At 45.1% G+C, this 15,671-nt stretch overlaps 1 protein-coding gene across 1 annotated transcript in view; it reads right to left on the reverse strand.

Annotated features, from left to right (window-relative positions):
* Positions 1-15,671, reverse strand: part of RASA2 (RAS p21 protein activator 2) — a 1,321,178-nt gene that overhangs the window by 143,787 nt on the left and 1,161,720 nt on the right. The window lies entirely within an intron of this gene.

Raw genomic sequence — 15,671 nt, forward strand, 5'->3', positions numbered from 1 at the left:
AAGTGTGCTTTCTGAAGAGCCTGGAGCACAATCCCGAGGTGTTTCACATGGTCTTCCCAGGTGGCACTGAAAACTGCTATATTGTCCAGATATGCAAGACAGAATTCGTCCAACCCATTCAAAACATGATTCACAAGCCTCTGGCTGGAAAGTGGCAGGTGCATTTTTCAACCCGAACGGCATTACCCTGAATTGGTAAATGCCGTCTGGAGTAGAAAACGCTGTCTTCTCCTTGGCATGTTCTGCTAAAGCTATTTGCCAATAGCCAGTAGTGAGGTCAAAGGTGCTGAGGTACTGGGTGGCACCCAAAGTATCCACCAGCTCATCTGTTCGAGGCAAGGGGTGTGCATCTGTCTTGGTGACAGCATTCAGAGCCCTGTAATCCACGCAGAACCTCAATTCAGAAGTGCCTGCCTTTGGAACCAAAACCACAGGGCTGGACTAAGGACTACTAGAGGGTTCAATCACCCCAAGGTCTAACATCTTGTTGACCTCGGTCTTAATATAAGACCGTACTTTGTCTGACATCCTGTATCCCCTAATTTTGGTAGGTACACTGTCTCCTGTGTCTATGTTATGTTTGCACCAAGGTGTCAAACCAGACGACTGTGAAAACAGGGGGGAAAACTGCCTAAGCAAACTTTTCACCTCAGCCTGCTGATCAGAAGTCAGGTGAGGGGCCACTCGGACACCATCAAAGGAGCTATCTGAAGGACAGCTTTGGAACAGGTCGGGGAGAGGTTCAGACTCCTCTTCCTCAACATCTGAAGCCAGTAGCAGTGCTGCGATTTCGACTCTTGGGACGAAAGCCTTCAGCCTATTTACGTGAAACACTTTTGGAGCCTGTCGAGGCCTTCCAAGGTCCACTAAATAGTTAACCTCACCCAGGGGCTCCACCACTGTGTAAGGGCCTGACCATTTGTCCTGTAAAGCTCGAGGCCTTATAGGATTCATGATCAGGACTTGCTGACCAGGTGTAAAGTTGATGAGGGAAGCTTTCTGGTCATACCAATGTTTCACCACCGCTTGTCCTGCCTTCAATTTATCACTAGCCAGGCCCATCAGAAGTACCATCCGTTTTCTGAGCCCCAGCACATAATCTACTACGTTGGTAGTAACAGGGGGAGTGGGCATCTCCCATCCCTCTTTGACTATGGCTAAGGGTCCCCGTACAGGATGACCGAACAGAAGTTCGAAGGGGCTGAAGCCAACACCCTCCTGTGGTACCTCTCGGTAGGCAAACAGTAAGCATGGTAAAAGAAGATCCCATTTTCTTCTCTGAGGTTCTTCCAGAGCCCCAATCATGCTCTTTAACGTTCTGTTGAAACGTTCCACCAGACCATTGGTCTGGGGGTGGTATGCGGAAGAGAACTTGTAGGTGACCCCACATTCTTTCCACATAGCCTGCATATACTTCGACATAAAGTTGCTGCCACGATCCGACACAACTTCTTTAGGGAAGCCAACCCTAGTAAATATGCCAAGTAACGCTTTTGCAACTGACTTGGCAGTTACAGTTTTCAATGGGATGGCCTCAGGATATCTGGTTGCCTGGTCGACCAGCACCAGGATAAACCCATTGTCTGAGGATGTTTGCAGGCCAAGGGGACCAACGATGTCGATCCCTACCCTTTCGAATGGTATTCCCACAACTGGGAGTGGTACCAATGGAGCTTGGATTGTCGAGCCAACCTTACCAGATAACTGGCAGGAGGCACAACTCCTGCAGTGACTTTCTACTTGCACCCCCATCTTGGGCCAGTAGAAGTGCATGGATAAACTTTGCTTGGTCCTCTTAATACCAAGGTGACCAGCAAGGGGCACTTCATGCGCCAGCTGCAGGAGGAAGGGTCTTACAGTAAGGGGAACCACCAACCTCCTATGGTCTCCTTCTGTAGACTCTGTGGGCTCACTATACAGGAGTCCACCTTCCCAATAAATCCGATGCGTCGCAGGAGGTTCACCCTCATGCTGGGAGCAGGCCTGTCTCCTTAGGCCTTCCAGAGATGGGAACTCACGTTGGCCTTTATTGAATTCGTCCCTATCAGAACCACCTTCTACTAACAAGTCTTTTAGTTCAGGATGGTCGTTGGGGTCAAATACTCAGGCATCGCCACCTCCTCGTCAGGCGAGGGCGATTGACCAACTTCCTCCACCGCAGTGGTAGGCGAGCTCGGGGGAATATTCTCTTTCCCTCGACTTGACTTGTTTACTCCTTTCGCCTTGGGTTTCCCCTTCGGCTGGGGCGGCGTATTGGTCTTGGCCAATGCTGCCAGTGCTTGAGACCGTGTGTAGGGTCTGTCGGCAGCGTCTCCTACGAGCCCTAAAGCTCTGAGATCATTACCTAACAAGACCTTTCCTGGGACGTTTCTCTGAATGCTCACTGGAATCCTGACTGCTGTACCATTTAAAGTAAGATTTACAGGTATTACTGGGAACATACGGAGTGGGCAGTCAGCCAATTTAGTGGGCATCAGAGTAGCTCTGGCAACTTCCTCTGAGTCTACCAAGGTAGAATCCACTGCAGTTTGACTGCACCCACTATCCCTAAGAGCTGGAGTATCTACTCCATTGATCAGCACATTGTCTTTAAAGTAGTGCTTGGTATTATCTGGAATCCTAGCATAAGCCTCTGCGACTTTAGGCTCCCAGGAACCCAGGGAAACTAAAACTACCTCAGCTTCTATCCCGCTGGGGAATGAGTCTGAGGAGAAAGATGCTCCTGTAATCTCTTCTTCCTCGTAGGAGGAGAAGGCCAGATTAGCGGAGTGGACCCCCAAAGGTTTAACCTTACACCGGGGATCCCCCTTCACGTGGTCAGTTGCTCCACAAGCAAAACAAGATCCATTGGGTCTGTTTACATAGGGAGGCTTATTGTAACCAGAGTTCTGTTTCGGAGGCTGTCCTCCACTACCCTGCGATTTCTCTTGTGTCTTACCCTTATTTTTCTTTTTGTGGCCCTTTTGAGAAGAAGATTTATCAGATTCTCCACCCTCCTTATCTTTGGACTTTTTCCCTTCCTCCTGCTTACCAGGATGAGTTTTGTCCTTATGGGACACTCGATGCGACACCCATAAGTCTGCTGCAATGGCCAGCTTCTTAGGATCTATCTCCTTCGAATCGGCCAAATGCTGCTTAAGCTCCGGGAAAGAAGATGCAAAAATGTGTTCCAGCATGACAAGATTTATCATGCCTTCGAAAGGTAGAAACCTTATAACCTTTGACCCAGCCAGTTAAGTTTTTTAAGGATTCGGTGACATAAGATACCCAAGTACCACCTTCTTTTTTCTTGTACTCTCGGAATCGTTTTAAATATTGGGCCGGAGTCTTTCCAAACTTTAAAATGAGAGTTTGCTTTAACATTGCGAAATCAGCTCGCTCAGCCTTCGACATTTCCATAATGGCACTACAGCCAGAATGGGGCAGTCTGCTGAGTAACCAGGCAATCTTATCAGCATTGTCAACTTCTTGAACTTCACATGCATACTCAAACGTATTCAGCCAGTCCATAATGTCATTCCTTTCCTCATACACACTGAGCAGATCTTTCGGAAACCGTGGATGAGAGGAGGCCCCAGACCCATGTCCAGGACCCTTGGACCCATTTGCAACCTGAAGCTTGGCCAGTTCCAACTGGTGATCCCTGTCTTTCTGTTTTTCTGCCTGTTCGATTTTTAGTTTGGCTATGCTGAATTCAAGCTCCTTCTGCCTAAACCGCAGCTCTTGCTTCTTGAATTCAAGCATAGCCTCCCCATCAGCACTGGCAGAGGAAACATTAGACATCTCATCCTCCCTGTCCTCGTGATCGCGGTGGATCAGTGCAGCGGCAGAACCGTCGGTTCTACCAGTGAGAGCAGCCCCACCTCCTTCCGCACTGTCCTCAGAAGTTATAGCGTCAAGCTACGCTTCTTGCCACGCCACGATTCTTTGGATCATATCCAATTTCGTGCCTTGAGAGGAAACACCTCTCTCCGCACACATCTTTTTCAATGTTTCTGATTTGGAAGCATTTAAAGTTAACAAGGTATTTGTTTCCATACTGTCAGATAGGACTATGGCCTTTTTAAAGTTATACTATAACAATTCACTACGTGTCCTGGTAGGAATAACTTGAAATGCCTTAGTTTGTGCGCAACACTGGATACCTTCAGTCGTATCCCACCCCTGCCACCAATTTGTTAAGACGGATTTCTGAACTCTGTCCTGGCGGCGCAGAAGTTCAGAAGGCCAACCTAATTACTTGGAACAGGGTAAACTCTGGACAAGCCAGACCAATCAGGGTAGCGATCGCGGCGGTCAAGACTAGGTCTCAAGAGGGGTGAGGGTGACTGAAAGCCCGCAATGAGCACACAAAGCAAGGACACTTACAAACTACTCCAAACAGGTGTTATATTAAAAATATATACACATTTATTCCAAGGCCTTTAAAACAATGACCGTAGCGAGAAATCACAATACAACTCTAGTAAACCAACACATACCAAACCAATAAAATATATATACAAATACAAGCGAGTCTAAAGCGTTAGATGCACGAAATGTGTAGTCCACCTAGAAGGGAAGGAAAACAGGCAGTACGAAATAATGCTTAGACCCAGTCCGCCTTCAGAGGCACCTAACTAAAAGGAAGTCCGAGCCCTACGAAGAGTGGAGCCTTGTGCTCCAAAGTACCTGCACACGCTGGTGCCAACGGGCAAAAAGGAAAGTCTCTTCGAGGGAATCAGGCAGTTCAGTTTAGTGCACAAATGAAGAAGAACAGAGTTCCCGACTCAAGCGCAGCCTCCACTGTGGGCAGAAGCAGAGTGCAAGTACGGAAAGGCGTGCTGTTTTGACACACCGGGGAAAAGCTTATGGGCTCCTGCAGGAGGGTGACCAGTTCCTAGCTATGCTACTCACCGGTCCCCGATGCAAGCAGACCCAGGCTTCTCCGCGTCAGTTTCAGTGCTGGCAGGTTCACGAGAGCAGGGGACGTCTCGTCGTCGTGTAGATTCTGCAGCAGCAGAGTTGAGTTAAAGATGTCCCAAACGAAGTGAACCCGCCCAGTTTGTTACCACAGCAGGGCAACAGAGCGGCCGTGTGTATCTCAGCCAAATGTACACTACTCACTTCAGACCTGGGAACGCCAAGTGTACGAATCATGTGAGAGTGACAAGGACTAGAAATACAACACAACCTGGCGGCGGTTACAGAGCAAGACTCCTGTGTAGGCTGGTCAGTCTGCTGGATGGCCCAGAGACACTTCCGAAGGCTTACGTGCAGGAGATGGTGAAGATGCCGAGAATAGCTGTTCCCGCTATTCCAAGGGTCGAAGTACCAGTACAGGCCTTCTGGTTCGATCAGAGGTAAAAAGGGTTTCACAAGGCGACAGCAGTGCAGAGGAGCAGTCCTTCAGCGGGTCACCAGCGATTACTCAGTTCAGCCTCGTGGTTGCAGGATACTTGGCTCCTGTATTCCTTCCTTCGTGAGAACTCAGGAGATCGACATGGTAGTGGCGTTTCCAGCCCCCTCTTATCCACGGTTCCCTTCGCGCCAAAACGGAGGGGACCCAATGGGAGATCCGCTCATCAACACTCACACCATACGTGGACCTATCACGGACCACGATGGTCCCAGGCATTCACACCACCCTAGACTCTCTGGCACCCAGGATGTGTATTGGGACCAGACATCCCAGCCCACACCCTGGAGGCACACACAAGGCCTGTAGAAGCCCGCGAAAGCATCTGTGTTTCGCGGGAAAGTACATGCCCAAATAAGGAAGGCCCCGGGTCGGCTCGACCTGGGGAAGTTGAAAGGAGCAAGACGGTCAGCGGACAGGACAAAGGAGCCTCGTGGTCTGGCCATTTTGGGAGCCAGGCCACCATTTTGGGCTAAGCGCGAGAAACGCGCTTAAAACGCCAAAAGGAGCTCAAAACACAAGAAACGATCACTGCCACCATTCCCGTCCGTGATTCACTTTCACCGATCAGTTACAATCCAAAAAGAGTATCTAGGGCCTGTAGAAGGCTAGAGACCCAAGAGAGCAGTAACTTAGCTTACAGTGCCCTCTTGTGTCATGTTGCACGAAAGCCGCAACATGATAAAGAAACTACGGAAAACAGTGTTTCCCGGTACTGACTGTCTTAAGGGCATGTCAGTTTCCCCGTAAGAATGGAGCGAAAGCCCAGAGGAGTGCGGCAGAAGGCTGCACTTCTCCGGCAAAGTCTAGATCATGGTGAAAACAACCGCAAAAAGTTTAGGGGTTGCCACATGGAAGGAAAATTACCCACAATTACTTTCCTAACACAGGGAGGATATGGGACCGGTCTGTAGTGACACGCCGCTCCCTATGATGCCGATGCCATCTCCATTGCAACCTCCATGCTCCTTTCACTGCAGCTTTTAACACAAGCGATTCCCAACACATTCACTGGAAAGATGCAATCTCTTCTTCAACGAAGAAGAAGAATGATGCCGCGAAGAGCCACTAGGGTATTGGATATCTTGCAGTGCTTCTTAGTGTCTTTCTGGGTCAGGAATCGATCTTTAATTTTTTTACTTTATTACAGAATATGGTTATAAGAAAAATCTTTCGCCGATTTAATACATTGATTAAGACAATAAAAAGAGAACACATTTATTTGTTGAAGTATGACAACATGGCAGCAGGGTTAACAACATAGTTAGATATAAAACCTCTAAAAGAATAACACTTTCAATATAATTTAACAATATTAAAATCTCTTTACATTTCATTAAAACACAATAGTTTACACATATAATACAATAAATAGTTTACACATATACGGATATAACATGGAGAGATACCTTCCATATATAAGCTGCCGCTGTCATAACCGTGCTCTCTGCACTGAACAAAGTATTCCAGAATTGGTCCCCCTTGATAGATATATCGTGCACAAAACAACCATAATTGGCACTATAGAGGGATGTAAGAGCCTAGCATTGGATCAGAAGGTGACACGTAGTCTCAATGTGTGCATTATAAAGTCTGCAGGTTCTGTCCCTGGAAGCTAGTTTATACCATCTCCCCACATGTTCCAGAGTGGGAAGTATGTTAAAACAAAGGTAGATTATGAACCTACGTATGTTTGCAGATAACAATATTGTTAGATAAGTCGGGAGCTGGTCCCAGCGAAAACCTTGTGTGCTACATACCTGATAGATGGTCTTTGTACTAAGATACCCAATATTGGCTATAAAATCAAAATTGGTTTTCTTTTTTAATATAAACAGAGCACTGGGAAGCTCCATCAAATCATGAATGTCAATTTCCAAGTTCTTTTAATGCTCCATTTCTGTCTCTTTAAGCTCAACAAGGAATGTATTAACTGTATCCCCCCTATACAACCTAGCCATGTAGCTATACACATTGCCTGCTTCCGTAGGGGAATGAAATATCGCCAGAAAAAATCTGCACCACTGAAAGAGCCAATGGGAATGGATGGACTGGACTCCCAGTTCACAGCATAGGGCCTGTACTGCGACAGAAGCGGGAACCCCCAATATCGATCTCAACAATGTAGCTTCACTTTTGTCCATCCATTTCACCACAGGGCCAGAGTGGATGGCAGAACCATAGAGAATCGTGGGTATTACGCTCTTGCGATGAATTTCACCATAACCTCCACATTGTTACCACCTTTATTACGTACACATCTCTTAATTAGAAGCCATTTCCCTCATGGTTTTGGTAAGCACGTAGTCACCATGCATATGGAGAGACGGATTATTACAAATGGGAACACCCAGGTACAGATATCTGTCTACTACTTCTAAAGGCTTTCCCATATAGCACCAGTTGAAGTTATGTCTCAGCTTCTTTTTCTTACCAAATAACAATCTTCGTTTTGGCACTATTATCCCTAAGTCTGTTTGTCTGGGCGTAGTCCGCTAAAGCATCCAGAGATCTTTGCAAACCAATCGGTGTATGGTCAAGGATGACCGTATCATCAGCCTATCCCATCCAGGACACTGGCACTGTACCAATACGAGGTAGAAAATTGTGTGCAGCTTCAATACAAGAGCCCATATCCGCCACGTACAAGTTATAAAACAACGGGGCCAGCTTGCAGCCCTGTTTCAGACCCGTATTGGTTTGAATATCCCAAGTAACCCGATTTATACGAAGCGATACTGTAGTGTCGGTATATAAGGAAATGAGGAAATATAGAAGTGTGCGATCAATACCCCAATTAATCAATTTAGATCGCAACCTGGAACGTGCCACAGAATCAAACGCTTGTGAAAAATCCACAAAGCACACATACAGATTGCCATAGGTTTGTTCCGTAGAATGATTAATGATGGTTTGCAGGGTAATGAGACTGTGTAAGGTACCATAAGATTTAAGGAACCTTGTTTGAAATGGGGACAGCAAATTGCTTGCAATAGCCCAACTTGACAACTTTTTTTGCAGTATAATTGCAAAGGTTTTTGAGCTAATATCAAGCATGGCCAGTAGCCTGTAATCATGGGGGTCACCCTTTTTAAATACAGGGATGAGGATAGATTTATGCCAGGTAGGAGGGATCTGCCCAGTTTTGAGAATTCGCTGATATAAATTAGACAGGACCGCTGCCCAGAAGTGCGGGTTGGCTTTAAATATTACATTTGCTATCATATCCAGAGCTGGGGCTCTGGAGCCATTTAAAACTTTAATGATAGTCACAATATCATCTCTCTCAAATCCCTTACAAAACTTAACATCAGAAACATAACGGTTGGAGATCTGGCTTAATTCAGGTTTGTTGTATAGTGCAGATATGGCATCGGTCCAGTTTACTACATTAATGGGATTTTTCTCGTTGTCACTTGTGCCATTGGAAAAAGAGCTAAACAATGACCAGAACTTCCTATCGTCATTATTCCTAAGAATTGAAAAGCATTATTCTTGCCGACACCAGTTAGTATACCAGTTCTTATACCAAGTGGATAATTGGGCCAGCAACCTCTTCTTTTTCTCTAACAGGCTTGAAGTGTCAAATTTCTTAATATAATGATAACGTTTCCGATCGTTTTTTTTCTTTTGATGAACCAAAATATCAAAATTATTAGAATTTTTGATTGACAGAGTAATCGTCATTCGAGACAGATGTAATTGTTCAAAGAATACCATGACCTTTGAAACATTCCAGCCATGTTCGAGTTGCCAATTCGCAAGAGTGGAATGACTGGATTTTATGTAATCGCTAATAGCCACCACATTATTACCATTCAATAGTATACGATTGCCATGCACATTGACTGAAACCGAGGCCTGCATACATTTAAAAGATTGGATAGATGGTACAATGTAAGACCAGCCCAAGGTTGCATGGTCACTGGTAGTATTGAACATAACAGTGAAGGCCCCACGACAGGCCTTCTCTCTCTGTGCCACAGACTTTGATGGATCACTCCTGTGGCAAAAGCTAAAGAATTTGCAGCATGCTCTCTCAAGGCCTTTGAGTGCATAGGTTGACACAACCCACAAACCTGTGAGTTGTGTTTTTCCCCCATGCAGTATAAGCACATCCCGTAAGCAAGGAGTGTGGGGTCAGAGACAGACATTTAATTTGTGATGGGCTTGAAGCCTAAGGGAATGATGCAGTCAAAGCTAAATATAGCAGCACTCCCAACCATACAGAGAGCGCAGGAAAGAGCAACTGAGGTCATGAGGTCGATGGCTCCATACATACTGGCCCCAATATCTTGTCCAGTGCAGGGCACCGAGACACTGAGTGGAATGACGCAGATCTGCGCTGTGCCCCCCTGGAAGTAAAGGTTTCTGAAGGCAACTGGCACTGAATACATTTTCACAGATGAGTATTCCGGGGAAGGAAGTAATCCATCAGAAACATTTGATTCCAGTGATGAACAGGAAGTGATGGATTGGTAACATTATGTCCATAGAACTGCAGAGTTGAATGGGAATACCACAAACTATATTATAAAAACTACCTTTATGTATCATGTGAAGCTGGAACTTTATCTAAACACACACTACCATTGTCTAGTGAGGGGAAGGGATTTCCCTGAAAGGGAAATGTATCTTTTTTTTTTATGTTGAAGCCTTCGGTCTGGTCAGCGAGAGCTTCAAGCTCTCTCAATATGGAAGTGGGTGAATTATTATTGCCCCACAAGCCTAATGGATCAATGGCAGGGAACCACAGCATACTCCTTATGCCACCACCAGGCCCATCATCCAGGTGGGCTACCGGGCCTGCAGAGTTAGAGACTGTGTGTTAAGCAAGAGTCAGGAGACGGACAAGCTGGCAATTTGAATCACATGTCTCTTTATTCAAAATAATCCTATCTGACCTGGTTTGCCTTGGCCTTTTCCTAAAGGAAAAAAGTCAAAGATTGCTCAGCAGGATGTCCTACAACATAAATTCTGTTTGTCCACTAGAAACTTAATCTAACCTGATTCCTGTCCCTGCCACTAAAACAGAAGAACAAATTACTTGCGCCGCAGTAATGTTCTTTCTGATGGATGCTCCTCCTACGTAGTAGTCATCTAGGATATCTTTATCCACAGCGCAGCTGTTCTTCAGAAACTTTCCAGCCGGCAGGGGGTGCATCACAGCTCTGAGTTGGCGCCATCCTGTGCATCTACGTGTGCCCCACGCTGGACATGAGGTCAGGGCCAGTATATATTGAGGCGCTGCGCCCCAGAACCTCTCTTCCACCCTTTTCCCCTAGCACTCTGACACTGAGGGACCACGGAACGGATGGTGTAGCAGCTATCTGCCAAGCGGAGCAGGTAGGGAGGAAAATGATAAATCCTTGGGAGGAGCATCCATCAGAAAGAACATAACAGCAAGGTAAGTAATTTGTTCTTTTAATGGATTCCTTCCTCTCACAGATTTCTCATCTATGATAGACTACCATAGCAACATGAAAATCTGGCCAGGTACCACTTCGAGCAGAAATCTCTGGAGGACCACCCGACCAAAACGTGCACCCTAGCCTGAAAGGGAATCCAAGTAGTAATGCTTAAAAAACACGTGCAGAGCAGCCAACATTGCGACTGGCAGATGATTAGGTCAGTTCAGGTACTCCCTCTGTAGGGCAGATCTGTCAGGTACTTCTATGGTAGAATGGGTTCTGAGACCCTCAGAAACATTCTTTCCAGCCACATTATAGAATTCCGAGAAGCAGAGAATGAACTACCTTGACTGGGTCAGTTTGCTCACAATCCTATCAGAACGAGCACCATCGTAACCAACAAAAAGCTGGTCATCATTCTTAGCCTCTCACGTTCGGTGAGACATAGTAACAGAGGACTATGCACTGGGTCGAGCAAAAGAAATCCTTCTTCTCACTTAGGAGGATGAGTCGGAGGAGAAAATACAGGAAGATGGATCTTTTGAGAGAGATGAAAGTCTGAGACCACTTTGGAAGAAAAGAAGGACTCACTCATTGGAGAAAATCAAATAGGGAGATTTAACTGACAACGCCTGGAGCTCACTCACCAGTGTCGTGGAAACGCTGGAAACCAGAAAAATCACCTTAAGGGTGAGCAATCTAAGTGAACAGGAATGAAGGGGCTAAATCCTACGCCAGGACAACAAACTGGCACAGAGGAAACTGGTTACACAGAACCTGCAGGAACTGCATGGCACTGGGGATTGTGAAGAATGAGACCTGTTTCGGGGACCTCTTGAAAAATGAAATAACGAGTTATCCGTTAGGAAAGAGTTCTCCATTAGCAACGTTCCCTCCATATTCTCTGAACCCCCAAAGTGTTTTGCTTTTGTTTTTGGACCCGTCCTGACTTTCAGGGGAGTCCCCTAGCCTTTTGCTCATTTTGTTATGGGGAAACTGATCAGTCCTTTACCCAATCAGTACTGTTCGTTCTCAGTAGAGGGGGTCCCACACTCATTTGTAGGATTGCTTTAAAATTTGAGGTAATTCAGACACTAATTTAATATAAATTGATGGATAAGGTCTAAGCACTTGGCCTTGCCATCTACTAATATTTTGTACTCAATGTATCTGGAAATGAAGAAGGCATTTGCTAAGTTCTATTACCACGGATGGAACCAGTTTTTCCTAAATATTCAATGCTTCTTGACCTTTCTTTATTTTTATCTTAATATTATCTTTTTACTTTCTCACTTTGAATTTGGTTTTTAATGAACTATATTAAAAAAAAAGCCAGGAGAAAGATTACAGTGGGCTATACACTGGAGAAAGGGTAACTCACCTAGTGAAACATTTGTAGACAGGCAGAGTTTCTTTTTGATACTGGATTTGTTTTGCTTTGTTTAGTTTTGAAGTATTTGACTTTTGGCGAGGATAAATTGATTCAGGAATTGTAACAATACGGTCTGTGATTGTTAGGCAAAGTTTGTATGCAGGACCCTCTGGGAACACTACAAAGAACTCTGACTAGAGATATAGGAAACCCAGCCTTTGGTATAAGCCTGTAATACACAGTTTTGGTCGTGTGTTGAGCAGCCAGGCTTATCTTAAGAGGGGAAATGTGAGCTGTAGTGGAGTTACACAGAGATTTACAGTTACAGGTATTCAAATAATCACTTACACACAAGGTTTCTTGAATAAACAATTATTAATTTATTCATCAGTCAGTTAGAAGAAGCCTTCTTCAGAAGGGAGCAATATAATAGTAACACTTAGATACACTTCATGAAATACACACTCTTAATATCTCTAAATCAGTAGATACCCATTTGGGATGGCCCACAGACACTACTTACACCCTCAGGGGACTTCAAATGCTAGGGTGCAGGGGACATTAATATATCACTGTTGCAGTTAGGATTATATAGTAAGAAGTCAAAGGAAAAGATTATTTAGAACAAACAAGAGACCAAAAATATTCTTAAGCAGGCAAATACCTTCAGATCTCCCAATAAGAGTCATTTAGTGGAAGAGGCTAAGCCAAAGTCAATAGGCAAAAGCCTATGTAAGCTGAAGCACTTCTTTGTAGGCAAGTAGAAAGTCTTTGAACAATGTTTTAGAAGTCTTTGAAGCAAAGATTAATCAAATTTAGGGCCACAAGCTGATTAGACTCGTGAGTAGTAGAAAATGCAAGCAACTCTACAGTAAGAGGTACGTTCTCTCAGACTTTGTACAGTACCTTTAAAATGAAGACAAGATGCAGCAGATGACTCCTGTTCCTCTGCCGCTATGCAGGTCCTGCTGTTCCTGGGCCTCAATCGTGGGGACAAGAGGGAAGACATTGGGGGACTCCTGCACTGTATTGAGACGGTCAAAACTCGCAACCGGCAAACTTCACTTTCAGTGGCTGTTCAGTGTTTCAGCTCCTTGCGTCTACCGCAAATAGCAACACCGCGGTTCCTGGCTGTCGAGATGGACTTTCCTTGCTTCTGGGGTCCTGCACTCTGTTGAGGGGGCTCCGGCTTGGTCAGTCCTGCTTCCTGGAAGTCCGGAGGATCTTCCTGGAGCTCTTGGCCAACTTAAAAGCAATGCACACAATCTGGTGTTCCTCTCCCTGACTATACAGTTTCCAGCAGCAACTCTGTGGAAATTCAACCAGCTCCGAGATGGATGTCCAGGTGGCTTACTTTAGAGTTGATTGGTCCTACCAACTCAAGGGGAGAAGTCTTCCTTGCAGCGGCTCCTCAGTCTATGCTTGGCGTTTCGGCACTGCAGCAGGGCTTCACCGGGCAAACCAACATTCCAGGAGCTGCAGCAGGCGTCCTCTTCAAGTTCTTCTTCGGTTCCTTTGTCCAGTGGTCGACTCTGCCTTCCAAGCCAAAAGACTCACCTTTTGTTCAGTTCTCTCCCATTAATTCCAGCCTAGCTGTCAAACACCCAGCAGGGTGGCTGTTCTTGACAGTCAGCCAGCCAATCATCACGGAGTGCATTTGGGTCTCGTAGGAGACAAAGCACAAGGAGTTTCAGGACCTCCCTCACTTCCTGCCTACCCCAGACACCCTGGAGCCAGAGGCAGGTTTCACTCGTGAATCCCACCAAAGGCAAAACGAACAATAGGACCAAACCTGGTTTGGCACGCAGAGTAAATCTCAAGAAGGACCTTTCCACAAAGAAATGGCAAAAAAAGAAGACTGGGGCCATTTTGACAAAAATGGCACCCTTTGGTGCTTTACTGCAGCTGTGAACGCAGCCCACGGTAAATGCACACCATGGTAGTAAAACGAAACCACTGCCACCAGCCATTCAATGAGAAAAGGGTAACATAAAAATGTTACACGAGAAGCTAGACAAAGGGGTTACCAAGTAACCCCTCCAGCACCCTATTGTAAGATAGTGTGTGCTGGGTCTAGAAAGTTACACATGTAAGTAAAGTCAATTTCCCTTTACTGCTCTTGGAAACAGTAGTTTAACCAAGAGAAGGTATTCAAACCTTTGGGAATTCTGAAAGACCTTCCTGTACCACTGCACTGAAGGTGCTGTGTGACACAATGTAAAAGATGATGTCTATGGAGTTTGTCAGACTCCACAAGCAAAAGAAACACATTGTACAAAATCACATTAAAATACATGAGAGAGTGGGAAAAAGGGCCTCACTCTCCCCAGGTTGAAAAAAAATCAAGTCCTCAAAATCCAGCAAAGTTGCTGGGGGTCTCTAAGGTGGAGGGAATTAGCACATTTCTGAGAATTCTCCCCAACAGTGATAATTTGCTGAATTTGATAAGAAATAAATGTCTTGCATTCTATGACCAGTGCAAATTCCTTGATGTGGCTCCATGTAGATTGGTTTTCATTAACATGTTCCAATCACAAAAAGATATCCCAATAAATTGCAGTCATGCAACTCAGCGGTGTGATCTGCAGATAAATTTAATTTCACGTGTAGAAGGCAGAATTATTCTTAATACTCTCTCCATGCCCCTATTTGGGCGCATGTTTTTTCTTTCTACATGCTTGCCACTGACACTTGCATTCTTCTCAACTGGACGAGAGTGCTGCTTTATGTGAGGCAATGTGTCTACAAGATGTGGATCAATGGGTGCAAATGATCCAACTGAAACTAAACATCTACTTCACCATAAACATCAACTTCACCAAAATAGTAGTTTTAATCTAAAACAAGCACCATGGCTCTGTCTCTCTCCCCACCTCCACCCACCCAGAAGTTGTCCTGAACTTAGAGAACAAGGTATGGGGCAACCTGGATTTCTCATTAGATGAAAACCTGTGACCGCACAAGCAGGAGCAGTGGTAATTACCTGTTCTTTCTGCTTCGGTTCCTGAGAAAAGCACTTCTTTAGAAAAAGGCAGGATAATCTAAAAGTCTTTATTTTGGACTTACTTCTAAAGAGACACATTGGTCAGTATACAGTTGATGCGAAATGTTGATGCCCAGGTCCTTTTTAAGCTAAGGAAAAGTAGGCAATAACATATTTAACACGTGTAATTAACCAGTTTACACTGGCCTCTGGTTTTATCCACTGCAAAGCGCTCTACATCACACAATTTTCTCCCCCACTATCAACGTGATAGTGCGCGGTATAAATATCCTTTAACATGAACATTGTAAGTGAAGGCAACAATCTGCTTCAGAATTGCTTCTGTTTCCAAAACTTAATAGAATTGCAGGATTGATTATACCAGTAGTGCTTTACGATCCACATGGAACTCTAGCCGCAACTGAGAATTGGAGTTTTTAAAAAAGCTCAATATATGGGCTCTTTGTACATTAGTCCCAAGCAGTGAGGATATTAGCTTTCTCTAAC

Source organism: Ambystoma mexicanum, chromosome 10 (assembly GCF_040938575.1).
Source record: "Ambystoma mexicanum isolate Mex_15411 chromosome 10, UKY_AmexF1_1, whole genome shotgun sequence".
Lineage (NCBI taxonomy): Eukaryota > Metazoa > Chordata > Amphibia > Caudata > Ambystomatidae > Ambystoma > Ambystoma mexicanum.